Source organism: Lissotriton helveticus, chromosome 1_1, assembly GCF_964261635.1.
Source record: "Lissotriton helveticus chromosome 1_1, aLisHel1.1, whole genome shotgun sequence".
Classification (NCBI taxonomy): domain Eukaryota; kingdom Metazoa; phylum Chordata; class Amphibia; order Caudata; family Salamandridae; genus Lissotriton; species Lissotriton helveticus.
Window position 1 is genome coordinate 1,545,385,892 of NC_136057.1, and position 21,034 is coordinate 1,545,406,925.

The window sequence follows — 21,034 nt, forward strand, 5'->3', positions numbered from 1 at the left end:
CGCTTCAAACTATAATGCCCTCCAGTGTGGGAAAAGGTCCCCAGATATGACAGAAGGGCCTTTCTCAAGCCGGAGTTGTGAATTGACTTACTGTGCTGTTAGTTAGCCCAGTTTGAACTTGATGAAAACTGGGGTTAACCTTGAACTAAATTTTTTGTATTTTAATGCCAGATCTTTGCCTAAACACTGTCAAGAGTTTTGGGAAATGATTAAGGATTTTTAACCAGATCTGTTTTTTTTCACAGAGATGTGGCTCAAGGCATTTGTACTGGCAGAATTCATTATTTGGTGGAGTTTTATATAGCAGCAACTAGACCCGAAGGTATCAGAGCGCTTTACATCAGCACCAGTTACGCTACAGATGGACACATTTTTTTCCATTAGGCACAGGTAGATTAAGTGATTTGCCCAGAATCACAGAATGATGAGCATCCCTGTTGAGACTCAAACCCGGTTCTCCAGCGTCGAGGTCGACCGCCCTAGCCATTAGGCCACATTCTCTCCCTAGCACAATAGAGATGATCGACCTGGAGGGGGCACAGCTTTTATATTTAAGGAGACATTTAACTGCTCAATTGAATTTGAGTCAAATCAGATGATTGTGAGATACTAGCCCCCAGCTCTATTATTATAAACGTAAGTCACTGGGATGCATGGTCCTTTATAGGCCTCCAGGCGGTAATTTAGTCTGGACAAACAAGTTACTCACTCATCTAATGAGGTTAAGTATTAAATATGTACATTATCACATTATTGACGATTTCAATATCCATTTTGAAAATCAGGAGGATGCTTTGTGCAGGCAGCAAGAGAATGATATTAGCGGGTTATATTTTAAACAATGGGTGGTAGGCTCTAGACACTTATCTGGTCACTCCTTATATCACTTGTTTTCAAATATCGAGACTATTAAAAAATAAGATATGACCCCCCTTATATGGACAGACCACGGCCTGTATTTTTGTCTTCAATTATGCTCCCCAGAGAGAATCCATTTTGGGCAAATGGTCTAGTGAGCAGAAGAGACCTTGAAGGATGTTAACTAGCATAAATTTGCGGACCATTTTACTATGAAAAACACAACTGTGCCCCTTTCCAACAGAGCGAGTTATTTAGTGATGCAAAATGTCAAATCTTTGATGTCTTTGTCCCGCTAAAGGCAAACAAATCTATTAGGAGCTCCCCTTCTGAAAAAAAGGTAATCTATGGAACTGAGAAAAAACGAAACGAAAGTGTAAGAAACTTGAACAAAAGTGGAAGTCCTCAAGAGATAAATTAGATCATGTAAAGTTTAAAGAAGAGCAGAAATGATACTATAAAGCTTTGAAAAGAGTGAAGCAGGACTACTTTATTTGTAGAATCAAAGAGAATAGCAGCTCCTTGAAAGTCTTATTTAAAATTGTAAAGGAACTCCCCAGCCCACTTGATTGTCCCAGCAAATGCCCCACTCTGAGGACCATTGTGGGGAAATTGGGAATTATTTTATGGACATGCCATGGCCGATCCAGGCAGCAAGGCTCATTTGAGAATTGTTGTACCCCTAGTAGAAACTCAGGTAGTACAGCTGATAAAGGAAGATAATCTGACTCACCTGTGGATCCATGCCCTCCTTTCGTTTATTCTCAACGAGCAAAAAATGTAGGCCCACATTTTACACAAATCTTTAACCGATCTTTCGAAGGAACTGATCCAGCCATCTGGAAGGAAGCAGTATTCCTACCCCTGGCAAAAAGGATGGCATGGATACATCAATCCTCTCCAATTACTGAACAATATGTCTTCTTCCCTTCACGTCTAAAATTTGTGAGAAAATTGTGAATAAACATATTAAACAATTTCTTGGAGACTAATATTGTGCTGGACCCTTCTCATGCAGGTTTCCAATATAACAACTGTATTGAATCAATGTTGTTAGCAGTGTTAGATGATATCAGGTAAGTAGATGCCCAGTGTGGGACTGAAGCCCTGATACTACTGGACCTTTGAGCAACATTTGATATTGTCTCTCATACATTGATGATAGGCAGACTTCAAGAGTTTGGCTAACATTCTTATGCTCTCAAGCGGCTAAGCACCTTTTAATTGAATAGGATACAGAGAGTGCAGCTGCGTGCTTATGGATCTCGCTCTTTTATGTCTAAGTGTGGAGTGCCTCATGTGAGAAGTTAGCCTGGCATATGATGTCCACTAGTTCTAGTGGGCACCTTGCACCAGTCTAATCGACCCTTATTGATGGTGGTTGTAAAGTTAACCTTATAGAAAGCTATCCTAGTGGTAGCATGAACCAGCAGTTTTCAGGCTAAGACTTCAGTAGGCGAGTTTAGCAAGTTGTTTTACCAATTATAATCCCTTGAGTAAAAAATGAAAGGACACCACACAAGGTATATAACAAATATATATATGAATTTAATCTAAACACAACCCCTCTGCACTCTTTATGAGGTCAGAGGTAAAAATACAATACAAGTCACACAGTTAATATACATTAAGTTGCACAGCATAAGTTATGCCCTAGGGGCATCACAAACCATATACTAAGAAAGTGGTAAAAGAACCACGAGAGAATTAGAAAGCAGGCCTGGGGCCTGTGGAATCGCTGGGGCTACACTAATCGACCAAAGGTTAGAAAGTAGGAGGCCAACGGGAGACGCGTGCAGTGTCTAAACCCAGGCGCGGGTTACCATTGACTTTCTATGGAGATCGTAAAACTTACAAATATACAATTTAAGGACACTTCCGGATGGACTAGGATGGAACCCTTTTAAACTAGGACACTTCAAGAGTCAAGGCCAATGGGAGCACTGGAGTACTCGTGTTACCTCACCCAGGGAAGCCGGGAGCATAGGTGTCTTTTCTTGTCAGGTTTCGTCGTCGTTTTCTATGGAGAGCTGCAAAGAAGTGCTGCAGGCGACCAGTGGCAAAGTGTTTGGGTTGATCCAAGGGTGGATCAAAGATCTGAAGAACCTGAAAGCAGAAGGGACAGAGTCTGAGTCACTAGCCAGTGTCCAGGAAGGAACCAGGCGATGTCGAGTGATTTCAGGTTAAGTAGTTAAACTTGTTTCTTCAGCCACAAGGTCCAGGAGGCATTGACGATGATCATGCACTAGATTCTAGCTGTCCCACAACGGATTTAGTTGACTGCAGTGTCAATATCCGGATTGGATCCAACAAACCTTGGCAACTGCAACCCAGGTAGGATGTCAAGATTGGCTCTGTTGCAGACCAGCAAGGATTGTGGCAGTTCTCCTTTTTAGGGAGGCTGGTGCAAGCCTGGAGCAAACAGGAAAGCAAGTTAAGTTCAAAGAAAAGTCTTCAGGGGGCTCACTAGCCAATGGACTAGGACCCAGGAAGATGCATCAAGCTCAAATGCAAAAGCGGGGTCCACGGAACACTCGCGGAGTGTGGGGGCCTGGACTTCGGTGCAAATGGTGCTCGGTGCTGGGTCTTCAAGCAACCCAAAGCACAACTTCGAGATACCTCGTTGAAGGAGTGCAGCTTGCAAAAAGCAGGATGTCCAGGAGTTTCAGTCCCACGTCTCTCGTGTCTGCCACTTGTCTCAGCTTTGCTGTGGATGTGGGTCGGGGTCCGATAAGTCTAAAAGTCCAGTTCTTGTGTCACAGATTCTTCGGGATCCGGTGGGAGCCTCAGAAATGCAGACTGGCAAAGTTGCTTTTGGTGCCTGTTTGAACAGGGTGGTCACTCCTTGACCACAAGGGAGATATTGTCCATCTTCCAATCAGAATGGAATGTTAAAGGTCCAGGATATGTCTTTCAAAGATTCATCCAGGGTAATCTAAAGTCCTAGGGACACAGCTCCTATACTTATACTAAGGATGGGGGCTGGACTCCCTGGCTAGGCCCCTCCTATGGGTGGACCTGAGAAGGGGGTGGTTACACCCCTTTCCCTTTGTCCAGTTTTGCGCCAGAGCTGGGGCTATGCGCCCCAGCAACCTGTTTGAAATGGGCTATGCATGGAGCACCTTGTGTGCCCCAGGTAGTGTCTGTAAAGCATTGACTAAATGCAGCCCTCCCTGCCCCAATACACAAAACCCTGTCTGGGGAAGTGCCAGCCCCTCCCTGGACAGGAAACCTATTGTCCAGGCCTCCCCTGCCAGAGTTTCTTCCAGCAACAGGATGTCAGACTCGTGTCTGTGGCAGCAGCATCCATTTTGTGATGCTGAGGCTCTGTTTAACTTTAACCGGGTAAAGCAGTAAATACATGTCTTCTCCCCCTAGAAGGGTGTAATGCTACTCCCGCCACCAGAACTGGTGGGGGGGTAGTATTCCAAAGTGTTTGACACCTTACACGACATGTTTTGATAAAGCCAAACCAAAGTTAGCAATAACTGCAAGGATTATAATGCATTTTAGAGTATATGGTATGGCTATATCATAGAACAGCTATAAGAAGATGGTTCCGAAAGCTGCAGAGGGGCTCAGCTCATGCTTGGGCACCCTCTCACATAAAACCAAGCACTCTGCCTCCAGGATTGTCGTGGCCTACCATAGGAGTGACTTATAGGTGTATATGTGTCTATATGTAAAGGTAGATATAGGGATACTATATCTAAGTAAGGGGTGATTACACCACCTTATCCAGGCTGTGTGAACAGACCTGTGGTGTCAGTTTGGAAGGCAAACCATGGGTGGCACAATACATGTTGCAGCCCCTGGAAGGCCTAAGGTGCACCTATGCCCTGGGTACCTATGGTACACTATACAGGGGCTCACAAGGGTGACCCAGTAACCAATCTGGTATGTACCTAAAGTACATGGTATCAATTTAGAGAGAGAACAGCTGGGCTGTGGGTATGATTAGCAGGCCCACAGCCACACTAAAGCCGATAAACCAGAGAATCACAGCAAAAAGTGGGGGTGACCGTAGGAAGCAGACCCTACTCTCCTACACAACCCCCCCCCAAACGCAGGGACATTAAACTAACCTTGACCAGTTGAGTCTTCATGTTTTAAGTGGAAATATCTGGAGAGTCCATCTGCATTGGCATGGTCAGGTGATCTTCCCACGTAGAGCCAAAGACAGCAATATCATCTAGATAAGCTGCCCTATTTCATCCAGACCTGAGAGGACTTGTTCACCAACCTTTGGAATGTGGCAGGTGCATTTTTCACACCAAAGGGCATCACCCCAAACTGATACTGCCCACCAGGGGTTGAAAATGCTCCCTTTGGCTTTGCATCATCAGCTAGTCTGATCTGCCAGTAGCCAGCTGTCAGGTCAAATGTACTCATAAACTTGGCAGATGCCAATCTGTCAATGAGTTCATCTGCCCTGGGGATTGGATGGGCATCTGTCCTTGTGACAGCATTGAGGCCTCTGTAATCCACGCAAAACCTCATCTCTCTCTTACCATCTTGGGTGTGAGGTTTAGGCACCGGGACTACTGGACCGGCCCCCAAGTGCTCTCTGAGGGATCAATGACTCCCAAATCCAACATCTTTTGGACCTCTGTCCTGATACAGTCCCTGACATGATCAGGTTGCCTGTAAATTTTACTTTTAACAGGCAGACTGTCCCCAGTGTCCACTCCATGAGTGCACCAGGTAGTCTGACTTGGAGTCAGTGAAAACATATGTCTGTAGGACTGTAGAACTTGTCTGCAGTCCTGCTGCTGTTGGTCAGTGAGGCTGCCAAGGCTACACCATCAACTGAACCATAATCAGGGTTCTGAGAGAGCAGGTCTGGGAGAGGGTCACTATCTTCCTCCTGTACCTCCTCAGTAACCATGAGCAAGCCCATGTCTGCCCTGTCAACATATGGGTTCAGTCTGTTGACATGAAGCACACTGTGGGGGCTCCTGTGAGTTCCAAAGTCAACCAAATAGGTGATGTCTCCCTTCTGTTCAACAATAGTGTGGGGTCCACTCCACTTTTCTTGGAGATCTGCTGGGGCGACAGGCTCCAACACCCACACTTTCTGTCCTGGCTGCTAAACAGTCAGCACAGACTTTTGGTCATGCCAGGCCTTTTGCAATTCCTGACTAGCCCCAAGGTTTTTGGATACCTTTTTCATGTACTTGGCCATCCTGGAGCGGAGACCAAGTACATAGTCCACAATGTCTTGTTTGGGAGGTTTGAGAGGTAACTCCCATCCTTCCTGCACCAGACAAATGGGTCGACTTACAGGATGCCCAAACAGAAGTTCAAAAGGGCTGTAGCCAACCCCCTTCTGTGGGACCTCTCTGTAAGCAAACAAAAGGCAGGGCAGCAGGATGTCCCATTTCTGCCTGTACTTTTTAGGGAGACCCTTAACCATGCCCTTTAAAGTCTTGTTGAATCTCTCAACTAGACCATTACACTGTGGATGATAGGGTGTGGTGAACTTGTAGTTCACTCCACACTCCTTCCACATTGTAGTCAGGTATCCAGACATAAAGTTTGCACCTCTGTCTGAGACAACCTCCTTTGGAAAGCCCACTCTTGAGAAAACTTCCAGGAGGGCTCTTGCCACAACAGGTGCTGTTGTTGTCCTAAAGGGAATGGCTTCTGGGTATCTGGTGGCATGATCCACTACCACCAGATTAAATCTGTGCCCAGAGGCTGTTTGGGGATCCATTGGTCCAACAATGTCACTCCCTACACGTTCAAAGGGAACCCCCACCACAGGTTGTGGTATAAGGGGGGCCTTTGTGGTGCCACCTGATTTGCCACTGGCTTGGCAAGTGACACAGGAGCGACAAAACTCCTTGGTATCCTCTGACATATGAGGCCAGTGAAAGTGAGGGACAAGCCGGTCCCAGGTCTTGTTCTGACCAAGATGTCCTGCAAGGAGAATATCATGAGCTAGTGTGAGAAAGAAGCCCCTGAATGCAAAAGTATGACCAACCTCCTGGAAGATCCAGGCTTGGGGTCTCTAGCCTCTGAATACAGGAGCCCATCATCCCAGTAAACCTTGTGGGTCCCACTAGCATTCCCTGCAGCCTTAGCAGCAGCTTGCTGTCTGAGGGGTTCAAGAGAAGGGCAGTCAAACTGTGCCTGCCTCAGATCTGCCAGGAGGGCCCCCCTGTCCCAAGAAACTCAACCTGATCAGGCTCAAGCTCTTCTAGGGCAGTTTCCTCCTAGGTCTCCCAATCAGCTTCCTCAGAAGGCTGATCCTCTTCCTGAGGCAAGGGGGAAGGCACTGCCTTAACCCTACTGCTTCTCCTCCTGATAGGCAACTGGTCCATTGTTCCAGAATCCAGTGCCTGTTCAGTGTTGCAATTTCTGACCTGTGCTCTAGTCACAGCAAGGACATGTGCTGATATCCCTAACATTTCTGCATGGGTCCTATACTCCACTACAGCCCAAGCTGAAGTCTCCAGGTCATTTCCAAGCAAACATTCTCCCCTCCCCAGGAGAAATTAACAATTGCCATACTGTGAATGGTAGTGATATTGCTAGCATTGGTCACTAGGTAATTTTCACATAGTATGATCTGTCCAGGGTCCACAAAGTCAGGCATTACCATTTTGCCACTAGCACATGTGTCCCTGTAGGCCTGAGGCACTTTGTCATTAATTAAAGGAGTTTGTCTGTACTTGCCCAGGTTATTGGGACTCACAGTGGAGGACATAATTGTGTCCCCATCACAGATCAAAACAGCTTGAGTTGGTATTCTAACTAGGCAAGAATCCACCTCAGTTCCCAGGGTTAACCCTACTACACCCTTCGGTTGAGAACCACCACTTGGAGCTGAACTAGGGGGAACAGTTGCCTATGGGGCAATGGTGGCTGGAGCTGCCTCCTTCTTGGTGCAATCACTGGTCCAGTGAGTATTTACTTTACATCACTTGCTCCATGGTTTCTTTGGGCCTTCTTTCTTCTTAGATTGTTGGGAACCCCCACCATTAGAAGCTTTTCGGGGACCTTGAGAAGGCTACTAGTCTTTTGCTTTCTCCCCACCCTTTTGGTCTTGCTTCTTCTGATCACCACCCTGGTTCTGTACCTTCTGCTTCATCCTGGTTCTGACCCATTTGTCTGCCTTCTTTCCCAATTCTTGGGGAGTGGTCAGATCAGAGTCAACCAGGTGCTGATGCAATAACTGGTTTTGACATTTGTTAAGAATTTGTTCTCTCATAATAAGGTTATACAATCCTGTATAGTCACTTACTTTACTGCCCAGCAACCAGCCTTCCAGAGCCTTACTAGCACAATCTACAAATTCAGTCCAGTCTTGAGTCTGTGTCTTTTGGGTATCTATTAACAGCAACCTGTACTGCTCAGTGGTTAGGCCAAACCCATCTATCAGAGCACTCTTCAGGACATAGTAGTTGTCAGCATCCTCTTCTCTTACAGTGAGGAGCTTGTACTTTGCAAGCCCTCTCCAAAGCAGTTATCAATATGTGGATGTCATCCCCAATCTGATAAGGAGGGACAGTCTTGTTCAGGTTTCTATGGTCATGAGACCTTTCCCTACCACTAGGGTTGTTGCTGCCACCAGCGGGCTCTAGTCCACACAATGTCTTCTCTCTTTCAAGAGCTAGGGTCTCTTTTGCAAGGGCAATTTATTGCCTCTTGATCCTCAGCTTGACCTCTTTCACTCTAGCTTTATGCTCTCTCCTCTGAGGGGAGGGAATTCATCCTCCTCTGAGCAGAGGCACTGGACCCTAATGAGGAATCAGAATGATCAGAACCACTGGAAAGTGATCTGCACCTTCTGTTTCCACTATTAGGCCTATTTGGAAGGTCAGAGGGGGGCCTACATTGGTCCTCACCACCTCCAGATAGTCCTGAGCTGCCCAGGTCAGGTTAATCAACCTCATCCTGTTCAGCATCCACTTCATCATCAGAGACCACTGGATCCTCCCCAGTTGTATTCTCTTTTGTTGAGGGATGACCCCCCTCTCTACTACCTTGGCTACCTGGGTCTGTTGCATTCTCTGCATCATGAGCCACTAAGATATCTACCAGGTGGTTAAAGGTTGGACTCTGGCCTTGTCTCAGTCTTCTGACTATACACAAGCTTCTCAGTTCTTGAAAAGAGAATGTGTCATACTTAGAAGGCAATAAGCATGGGCGTAAAATCCGTTCCGCTCGCGGATTTTGCGGATTTTCGGTAAATTCGCAATCCGCGAACTCTCGCGAACTTACCGAAAATTCGTAAATCCGTGCGAAGCGGATTTTTTTGCTTGGTCGCACTTGCCAACTAGAATACTATACAATTTCGCCGGAGTAAACACTTGCGAAAACGTAGATGCGGCGGGCAGCGACAATCTCGCAATTGCGAGATTGCAAAATTTGCAATTTCGCACAAGAAATCCACCAGCAGGCAGCATAAACCTTGAAAATTATGATTTTTATCAGAATAACTCCTCAGGTTGACATTTGCCTGCACTTTTTTTTTGCAAGGAGTCCATTTTGGGGGGGGGGGTGGGAGGAAGGAAGTGCCCCACAGTCCCCAACTTCCTGTTCCTGTCCAGCAGGCTCCTCTCAGTGCTTTCTTCATGTGCTGGTCACTTTGATTTGGATCTTGACCTGGAAGCACTCAGCAGGTGCAAAAGTTCAATCTTATCATTAGTAACCATTCCCTGTAGTGCCTGGAAGGATTACTTTTTGTGGATGCTGCTGGATATTTGGATTTTTGCAAAACTGAAAGCACTCAGCAGGTGCAAAAGTTCAATCTTATGATTAGTAACCATTCCCTGTAGTGCTTCCTGAGGGGCCCCTTCAGAGTTCAGTTGCCTACTTGCAACTATTCTATGACCCTGCTCTGACCCTCACAGCAGGCTCAGAAAAAGCAATTACAGATAAGGAAGCAGGTTCCAGCCAGGAAGTTCAAATTCAGAAACACATTAATCAGCCCCTAATTCATTTATGTCAGTTGAGGCAGGGCAGGTGTGCTTTTCCACCCATAATCTACAGTGATGAACTAGAGGGTGGCATGGGTGAGCCAGAGGGTGGCATGGGTGAGCCAGAGGGTGGCAGTGGTGAAACAGAGGGTGGCAGTGGTGAAACAGAGGGTGCTGTGATGAACCAGATGTAGAAACAACATGTTCGCGACCGTTGCTACCCGAAAAGTAAGTTCGCGTTTGCGAACTGGTACAAAATCCTCGCGAACTGGCAGAAATCCTTGCGAACACAAAAAAAAATAAAAAATCCGCAAATTCGCGAGAGTTCGCGGATTTTGCGGATTGCGAATCCGTAAATACGCAATTTCGCGGATTGCCAATTCGCAAAATCCGCCCATGCTTAGAAGGCAACCTTTGGTTGTCTTCTGGCAGAGGCCCACTAGGCCCTGCTTCCAAGGACATTGCTAGTGAGGTGTGGTGTATGCACCTACCTACACTACTTGTTTTCCTACAGGTACCTCTCTAGGAGTTGTAGTCAGGGTGTGCTAAGCCCTTACCACCTACAACTACTAAGTTCAGTAGAACTTATGTATATTTAAGACTTGATTTATATGTACCTACAGGTACCTTGATATGATCTTTCAGATGATATCTCGAGATTATTTGGTAAAACAATTGCAAGCTCTTATCCCAACCGCTGCACACCAATGTGAGAAGTTAGCCTGGCATATGATGTCCACTAGTTCTAGTGGGCACCTTGGACCAGTCTAATCGACCCTTATTGATGGTGGTTGTAAAGTCAACCTTATAGAAAGCTATCCTAGTGGTAGCATGAACCAGCAGTCTTGAGGCTAAGACTTCAGTAGGCGAGTTAAGCAAGTTGTTTTACCTATTATAATCCCTTGAGTACCAAATGAAAAGACACCACTCAAGGTATATATCAAATATATATGTATTTAATCTAAACACAGCCCCTCTGCACTCTTTATGAGGTCAGAGGTAAAAATACAATACAAGTCACACAGTTAATATACGATAAGTTGCACAGTATACGTTATGCCCTAGGGGCCTCACAAACCATATACTAAGAAAGTGGTATAAGAATCACAAGAGAATTAGAAAGCAGGCCTGGGGCCTGTGGAATCACTGGGGCTACACTAATCGACCAAAGGTTAGGAAGTAAGAGGCCCATGGGAGACGCATGTATTGTCTAAACCCAGGCGCGGGTTACCGTTGACTTTCTATGGAGATCGTAAAAGTTACAAATATACAATTTAAGGACACTTCCGGATGGACTAGGATGGAACCCTTTTAAACTAGGACACTTCAAGAGTCAAGACCCACAGGAGCACCGGAGTACTCGTGTTACCTCGCCCAGGGAAGCCGGGTGCATAGGTGTCTTTTCGTGTCGGGTTTCGTCGTAGTTTTCTATGGAGAGCTGCAAAGAAGTGCTGCAGGCGACTAGTGGAAAAGTGTCCAGGTGGATCAAAGATCTGAAGAACCTGAAAGCAGAAGGGACAGAGTCTGGGTCACTAGCCAGTGACCATGAAGGAACCAGGAAGGAATCAGGCGATGTCGGGTGATTACAGGTGAAGTAGTTGAACTTGTCTCTTCAGCCACGACGTCCAGGAGGCTTTGACGATGACCAGGTGCTGGATTTTAGCTGTCCCACAATGGATCTAGTTGACTGTGGTGTTGGTATCCGGATTGGACCCAACAAGCCTTGGCAACCGCAACCCACACAAGATGTCAAGATTGGATCTGTTGCAGACCAGCAAGGTCTGTGGCGCTTCAGCTTTTCAGGAAAACTGGAGCAAGCCTGGAGCAATGAGGAAAGCAAGTTAAATTCAAAGAAAGGTCTTCAGGGGGCTCATTAGCCAATGGACTAGGAACTGGGAAGACGTGTCAGGTTCAAATGCAAAAGCGGGGCCCGCGGAACACTTACAGAGTGTGGGGGCCTGGGCTTCGGTACAAATGGTGCTCGGGGCTGGGGCTTCAAGCACCCAAAGCACAACTTTGAGATACCTCGTTTCAGGAGTGCAGCTTGCAAAATGCAAGATGTACAGAGTTCCGGTCCCACGTCTCTCGTGCCCACCACGTGTCTTAGCTTTCCTGTGGATGGGGGTCGGGGTCAGAGAAGTCTGGAATTCTAGTTCCTGTGTCACAGATTCTTCAGGATCTAGCGGGAGCCTAAAAAATGCAGACTGGCAAAGTTGCTGGTGGTGCCTGTGTGAGCAGGGTGGTCACTCCTTGACCACAAGGGAGATATCTTCCATCTTCCAGTCAGAATGGAACGTCGAAGGTACAGGATATGTCTTTCTAAGATTCATCCAGGGTAATCTAAAGTCCTAGGGACACAGCTCCTATACTTATACTAAGGATGGGGGCTGGACTACCTGGCTAGGTCCCTCCTATGGGTGGACCTGAGAAGGGGGTGGTTACACCCCTTTCCCTTTGTCCAGTTTCGCACCAGAGCTGGGGCTGTGTGCCCCAGCAACCGGTTTGAACTGGGCTATGCATGGAGCACCTTGTGTGCCCCAGGCAGTGTCGGTAAAGCATTCACTGAATGCAGCCCACCCTGACCCCAATACACAAAACCATGTCTCGCAAGGTGCCAGCACCTCCCTGGACAGGAAACATATTGTTCAGGCCTCCCCTGCCGGAGTTTCGTCCAGCAACAGGAGGTCAGACTCGTGTCTGTGGCAGCAGCATCCATTTTGTGATGCTGAGGTTCTGTTTAATTTTAACCGGGTAAAGCAGTAACTACATGTCTTCTCCCACTAGAAGGGTGGAATGCTACCCCCACTGCCAGAACTCGCGGGGGGGGGGTAATGTTACAAAAGTGTTTGACACCTTACATGACATGTTTTGATAAAGCCAAACCAAAGTTAGCATTAACCGCAAGGATTATAATGAACTTAAGAGTATATGGTATGGCTATATCATAGAACAGCTATAAGGAGATGGTTCCGACAGCTGCAGAGGCGCTCAGCTCATGCTAGAACACCCTCACACATAAAACCAAGCACTCTGCCTCCAGGATTGTCGAGGCCTACCATAGGAGTGACTTATAGGTGTATATGTGTCTATATGTAAAGGTAGATATAGGGGACGCCTAATAGGGACATGTATATTAAGTATGGTATTTCTTCTATAATATACAGCATGTTATGCAATAAATACACTCGTAAGGATCCTGAGTTGCGTTGGCCTATGCATGGGTCAATTGATTTACGAAAGATTCAGTATGTGGAGCAACGAATGTTTAAGCGAAAGGCTAGGCAAGATATGTTTGATTGTGTGCGAATGGGGGAGAAAGAAGTGCGTGAGCGAATAAAGCGTGAGCAAGCCTTGATTGAAAAAGAACAACGTAAGAGCATTCACGCAAAAGCATTGGAAATGAAAAATAGGGAAATTAAAGAGAGGGAAGATAGGGAGCGTCATTTACAGGTAAATGGCCAATAAGCTGTTCGTAGACCTCTTTATCCTATTCTTAATAAACCCCAAGATGATTCTCTCTTATTAGATCGTTGTCCACCTCCGTATACTCTTCCTTCTGCTCCTTATGAGTCGGATGAAGACTCTCCTTCAGACCAGGACAAAGCTCGAGAAACTCGCTCAATGTTATCTGCTGGGCATGCGTCTGACATTAGATCTGCTGGGCATAAAGCTGTTCTTAGTACTGCCACTGCTTCTGAACTTTTTGATAGTATAAAAGATTGGCAGGAAAAGGAGCAAATATATTTTACCAATTAATTTGCCGCAGAGGTTTTTGAACGGTTCAGGAAATATTCAGTAGAAATGGAGCCCGATGATGTAGCAAATGATTGTAAACATTTAATTTCATTTTCATAAAGCTTTATTCGACAGTTAAGTCATAAAAGCACAAACATTAAAAAGAAAATCACCATTAATTCCGTATACAGCTCAATCTTAAGAACATCCATATTCGATCATTTTGTACAAATATTTAAAATGTTAATAAATCCCCATGTTAACTGTCGAGTTATATAGTTAAAATTATAATAATTAGTTGGTTATAAATGTAAAAAATTCTTTACTGGCACACAACAATGGTTTTTATACAGGTTATTTAAACAACTACGTGAAGGTATTTTTGTCTTCTCCCAGGTGGCTGACACGATCAGACACTTGGTTAAAGTTAACCTGCGTGTTGAAGCAGCCCGTTTGCGAGAGAAGAAAAAGGCAGCAGAAGCAGCTGCACAAACATCCCAGATCAGCATGACACGCACTTCTACTCCTGAAACAGATAAGAATGTTGTAATTAATGTGAAACCCATGCGGGAAGCCGCGCCTTTATATGTTTCTCCTAAAGGAACGGGAACAAGTGATGATAAGACTTCTACAGATGAAAAGGGATATTTTATTTCTAATTGGGTTTACGCTCCTTGGAATAAAGCAGATCTCATGGCTCTTACAACTGCATTACCTGATCTGCGAAAGAATCCAGCAGCCTTTTATGATGAAGTTGAGGGTGCTATTAGCTCTTGTACTATGACTTTGCCTGATATTGATCTATTTTTTGGATTAATATTACCGCCTGATATTTGGAGAACTGTGCGTAAAGTTGATGATCGTGCAACAATTGGAGCATTATGGAAAGATTTAGAGCAGTTAGATGAAGATAGAGAACCTGCACAGAAACCGTGTCAGTTCATTTTAAATCTTCCGGCAGCTATATTAGTTAAGTTAAAGACGATTAGTCCCCCTAAAAAGATAGATTGGACAGTGTTAGCGTCTTGCAAGCAAAAAGCAGATGAATCAGCTTCTGACTTCTTCACACGCTTTCAAGAGGCATTCCATGATTTTAGTGGCCAGTCAGTGACAGATGACATGGGTAGACATCTGTACGTCGATAAATATGTCGCAAACCTTTTGCTCGGAATAGCTAGTCGCCTAAAGGCCAGTGAAAGTTCATGCACTACCTCTTCTCCGGTTTCTCTTTTGGCTATGGCTCAGTATTATGAACGCCAGGAATTAGAAGTGAAGGGTAATGAGGATAAAAAGACTAAAGAGTTGAAAACAAAGGTTATGTTTGCTCAGGTTTATGGTCCGCCTTCTAGAGGTAATGATAGAGGTGGACGTGGATCTTATGGTTCATCCTTTCCTTCCTATACTCGTTCGAATTTGTCTGTTGACCAGTGTGCGTACTGCAAGAAATTTGGACATTGGCTTTCTGATTGCCCAGTATTGCGTGCTCAGCAGAGTCCACGTGGTCGGGGACAAATGAGAAATCATTCAGGATATCCAGGGCCTAGAGGAAGCATGCATGATCGTGCTAGGTTTGATGATAATACACGTGGACAGGATGGGTTTAACAATTTTGATAGACGGAACCAATATCAAGTGTCCGACTATGTGCCGTCTGATTTTCAAGATTCTGCTTATGCATAGGATTGCCGAGGATGGGGTAAAGAATCAGTTGAAGTTCCAGTAGATCAGAGGGGTCCCTATGTTACAGCGCAAGTTTTGGGTTCTACTGATCAGTTTCTGGTTGATACAGGAGCTACTCCCACTGTCACAACCACTTGCATTCCATGTTGATAAGTTTTCTGCTCCATGTCCGTTTTTGCTCTCTCCAAACACACCAGATAATATTTTGGGTCCTGATATGCTCAAATATTTCAGGGCTACGATACGATGTTCTCCGGAAGGAGTATGGGTTATTTTGAATGACAACTACCCTGTGATTGAGAGATCCTATATTGTTAAAGAGGAAATTGCATTAGCTTCACTCCCTAGTACTTTGTGGGCCACTTCAGACACCGATGTAGGGCAAATGGTTATTCCACCAGTGCATATTAGTGTCAAGGAGGGTGCTTCATTGCCAAGACTGCCTCAGTATAACATTTCTCGAGAAGGAGAAGAAGCACTCACATGCATTGTACATGATTTGATTAAAGTGGGGGTTGTGGAAGAAGTTCCTTACAATGTTTGCAATAGTCCGATTCTTCCCATTTTGAATAAAGATATTGATACTAGGATTTACAGATTCATCATTGATTTGAGAGAAGTTAACAAGATTGTAGTACCACAGTACCCTGTGGTTTCTGACATAACGACATTGCTTACCCTGGTCCCTCCAACAGCAACTACATTTTCTGTAATTGATTTGAAGAATGCTTTCTTCTCAACTCCTAATTATCCTGATAGCCGATATTTGTTTGGTTTCACTTTGAATAATCGATCATACAAATTTTGTAGAGTTCCTCAAGGGTACACTGAGAGTGCGAGTATTTATAGTCAAGCCTTAAAATGACAACTCAATTCCTTTACTTTGTCTGAAGGAGTGGCTCTCATACAATATGTCGATGACATCTTGTTGGCAGCTGATACGCCTGAGCAGTGTGAAAAATTTACTTTGTCTCTACTTTCTTTTCTTGCTACACACACCCATAAAGTATCACAGAAGAAATTGCAATATTGTATACTGAAGGTAACCTACTTAGGTCACCTTCTGTCTAAGGAGGGCCGTGCACTGACACCAGATCGCATTCAAGCAATTTTAGACACACCAGTACTTTCCACACAGAAAGGTGTTAGTGTATTTATTGGCTTGACTTCGTTTTGTAGGCAATGGATATTGGGTTTTTCGCACATTGTTAAACCCCTGCTAGCGCTTTTGACTAAAAACACTTCGATCCCCCTTCCATGGACAGATGAATGCCAAAATGCTTTTCGTCAGTTAAGACAAGCTCTTTGCTCTGCACCAGTGATAGGCACACCAGATTACACGAACGCTTTTACACTCTATGTACATGAAAAAGATGGGTGTGCATTGTCCGTTTTAGTACAGACACACGGTGATAAGCAGCGCCCCTGTGCATATTTTTCTGCAGTTTTTGATCCTGTTGCTCGTGCATTGCCTGGGTGCTTCCATTCAGTTGCAGCGACAGCTGTGTCCGTGCGTCAGAGTGAAGGGATAGTTTTGTCACACAAACTGTTGGTGCTAGTACCCCATGTAGTAGATGCCCTTTTGAATCAGACTAAGACACAACACTTAACTAGTGCTCGCCTGACAGGATATGAATTGACACTGTTAGCACCTCATATTACCTTGAAGAGGTGTGCGACACTCAATCCAGCTACTTTGTTGCCATATCCTGTGACTGAATCTCAATCAAAAGAGCCTCATGATTGTATATTCCTTACTGAGGAACAGACAGAGGGTCGCGACGATTTGCAAGATACGCCCCTTTCAGATGTAGATGGGGAACTGTGGGCTGATGGGTCCTGTTTGAAGTTACCAGATGGCATGACCTCAGCTGCATATGTAATCACGACACTTGAGACAGTAGTGGACACAGCTCGCATACCACAGAAGTCGGCTCAAGCAGCTGAATTAATAGCTCTGACACGAGCGTGTGAACTTAGCACTGACTTGTGTGTGAACATCTACACGGATAGCCGCTATGCTTTTGGAGTGGTTCATGATTTTGGCCTACTCTGGAAGGAAAGAGGCTTTCTTACATCCCATGGTCTGCAGCTAATGCACGGAGAATTACTGCATAATCTCTTGACTGCACTTACATACCCAAGGAGAGTTGCTATTATGAAGTGTAGTGCACACTAGAAAATCATTGACAAAATAGGACAAGGCAATGCCCTTGCAGACCATGTAGCCCGTGAGACTGTGATGCAGCGAAGCACTACGTCCATGTACGTAGTGAAATCACAAGCTGAGCGTTGGCATGATGCTAGAGAGGAAGTATTGGATATACAGAGATCTGCCTCTTTGAAAGAACTTGAGCAATGGTCTAAAGAAGGAATATTGGACGATGTGGGTTGTTGGCGCAACAAAGACATGGATAAATAGAAATTGTCTGCAGCCTATTTATAACCTATGGTTCAAATGGCACATCGGCTGGCATATGTTGCAACTCTAGCAATAACTAAATTGCTTACGCAAGTTTGGGAGCATCCTGAAATTGTCAGCACAGCTAAAAGAGTAGTACAGTCCTGTTTGATCTGTTGGCAGTATAATCCTGGTAAAGGGACACGGACTCCTACAGGAGGGTTTGCTACACCAACCACACCTTTTGAAGTTTTGCAGATGGATTACATCCAACTTGAATGCTGCAATAATCTGAAATACATCCTAGTGGTGGTATGTGCCTTCAGTAAATGGATAGAAGCATACCCTACAAAGGATAATACTGCTCTCACCACAGCGAAGGTGCTTCTAAAGGAGTTTTTTCCTAGATATGGTGTTTGTAAACTTTTGTGGAGTGACAACGGACATCATTTTATTGGGCAAGTTTTTGAGCATGTCCTGAAAGGATTAGGGATCAAGCAGAAATTCCATGTAGTCTTCCACCCGCAATCAGCAGGATTAGTGGATAGGTACAACGCTACTTTAAAATTGAAGTTGGCAAAAATACTGGCTTCCACGTCTTTGAAGTGGCCAGATGTATTACCCTTGGCATTGCTATCCATAAGATCAGTGCCACATTCACGGTCTGGCCTTACCCCATATGAAATTGTATTTGGAAGGCCAATGAACATTTGGGGAGTTCCTAAGCCACGCCCCATACATGGTGTTCCTTGTGTTCCGATGAATGATTATTTGGCACAGTTAACCAACAGTTTCATCTCTATTCATCAACAGGTTCGAGAAGCGCTTCCTGACAGATCTACAGGTGAGGCCCATGAACTCCGTCCTGGCGACCACGTGATGGTCAAGGTCTTCGACAGATCGAACAGCTTGGAGCCAAGGTGGCGAGGACCGGAGCAAGTGCTCCTGGCAACAAGGACAGCAGTTCGAGTGACGAACAAGAAGAATTGGGTCCATGGCACACACTGCAAATGTGTGTTGCCTGCCTTGGTGGAACCTGCTGTATTGACCGACCATCGAGAGATTCTGGAGACGGAGAAAGGTCAAGCTATCTCACCTGATGAATCTGCGGAAATCTTCCACACGATTCCTGGAGCATCGCAATACCACTTGAGACCGTGGAAATAATCTGCAGTGCTGAAAAAGACTGGTTGAGCTGCCGCCCTGGGTTAGTGAAACGGAGAGTCGATGTGGCAAGGGGGGGTTCAGTCCTGCACAGTATAGTGACACCGGTCTTGGCCCATGGTGAAGAAATCAACGGCTGCCCAGGGATAAGAACTACAACGATTGTTTCAACGAGTTTGTAGAAAGATCAATTATCACTGTTGCTAAAATGCATAACAAAAGAATCATTTGTGCTGTAGGGTTTTTTGTTGCTCTGGTGGTTATGGCAATAATCACCTGGTTTGTTGAGAAAGTGGCTCCTGCTCGACAGCTTTTTGTTGCCACTACTACAGCGCCAGTGGAACATCATTACTTCACGCTTCCGAACCATGAGCAGAAGCATTGACAATCCTACTTAAACAACACTTTTATTCAAATGTTGCATCATACACATAATGCCACGAATACCACCAACTGTTGGGTGTGTGGGATGATACCTGCACATAAAAAGAAAGGAGAAACACCTTTTATTCCTCTGCCGTTTTCCCGTAATGGTTCATGTCAAGCTTGGTATGCACTTTTGTTTGCTTCCGGAAAACCTTCAGTAGGTGGAATTAACTTCCGTCTGCATAAAGTATGCTATCAAGATACAGATGGTTATCCTCAAGCTAAAGGGACTAAATGGGAATGGGAAGAGTATCAACCTATTTCAACACCATATGTCTTTACGTGAAATATTAAAAACATAGGACCTTTTGTAATTTCCGTGACAAGAGCTAAAGCAGATTTATGTATTAGTAGTGTTGGGAGAATTCCAGTAGGAAGGAGTGAGTGTACAGTAGTTCTAACCATTGAAGGTGCTAATAACAGCAGTTTTACGTCTTCACATCATACCTATTTTGTGTGTGGTAATAAAGGATACTATCAATTACCTGTTGGGTGGTCTGGGGTTGTAGTGTAGTTCCTATTATCCCAATAGGCTCTTCGCATTGGAATAATATCTTCAATAGTATAGACGTAGGACAGAGGTTAACTAGGTCTTCTACTGACGATATTAGACTTAAAGTTTAGTGTTTGCCAGCTAGCTCAGAGTTCACTAGAAACTTTCTCGAATAGACAAGATGGAGTTTAACCTCCCTGGATAGACAAGAAGGGATTTAGTTTCTGACAACCATAGAACATGACAACTTTGCTCTCCCCTAATCAAGAGTATATCTCTAGAGTCGTGTGAAAACAAAAGACAACTTATTTTGCTCAGTCAGTTCAGTGCATTCTTAGTTTCACCAGATTGTAGAGAAAAGGAAGAGACGGGCGTGTTCAATAAAAAGATGTTATTTATTGATCAGTCTCTTTTCTCATACAAGAGAAATGAATTGCTATTATTGCAATACTTATAGTTAAGTAAAGTGCATACAGTAATAACAGAATTATAAAATAATACTGTAAAAGCATTGATATGGTTTCTTAGCCATATGATACTTAAAATGGATAAAATAGATACATACATATATACATTGACTAATCGTACTCAACTGGTGCTTCTAACTACGCCTACCCCAATGTACCTGACCTAAGCCTAATACGTGGGCGGGAGTAGATAAGTAGCAGTTTAAGTTAAGTTTGCTTTGCCAAGGGTCTGCTTCAAGAATTCTCTGCAAGGGGTTATTCAGTTCAGTACCTGGGATTTAGATGGCTGGAGGGCTGGTATCTCTATCTCAGGGCTTGATATCCCAGCTGCCTGCAAGGGCGGCTGGAAGCGCCGGAGCTGGATTTCTCGGCAGGAGAAAAGGCAGCGTCTCTCTCTCAGCGCGTCAGAAAGGAGGGGCAGCGTCTGTGGGCTTCGCTGTCAGCTGGGCTCCTCGGCAAGTCTCGCTGCTCCAATCTTGTCACCACCTCGTATGTTTGCTTAAGGCAATGTCGGTATTATTTATACCTGATAGGTGCCGAGATTGACGTAAGGATGGACATAAATACGTCAATAAGGATGTCATACGAACTGGTCGTTCGCACATTCTTTACTGAAGTTCTCGGCTAAATCAAAACAATGGCTGCGGGGATTTCCCAGGTCGCTGTAGGTTTGATTTGTTTTGAGAACACCGTATGCCTATTAGGGGACTGGAGAAATATTGCTTGCCTAATGAGATGGCATGCGCTATGACCTAATCAGATAACGGGTTTCTGTGCCGTTGTATGGCTAATCAGATAACGGGTTTTTGTGCAGTTGAATGGCTGCTAGTTAATTATTAACCAGACAAGGGTCAGAAATAGGGGGATCGATACAGTACCCATA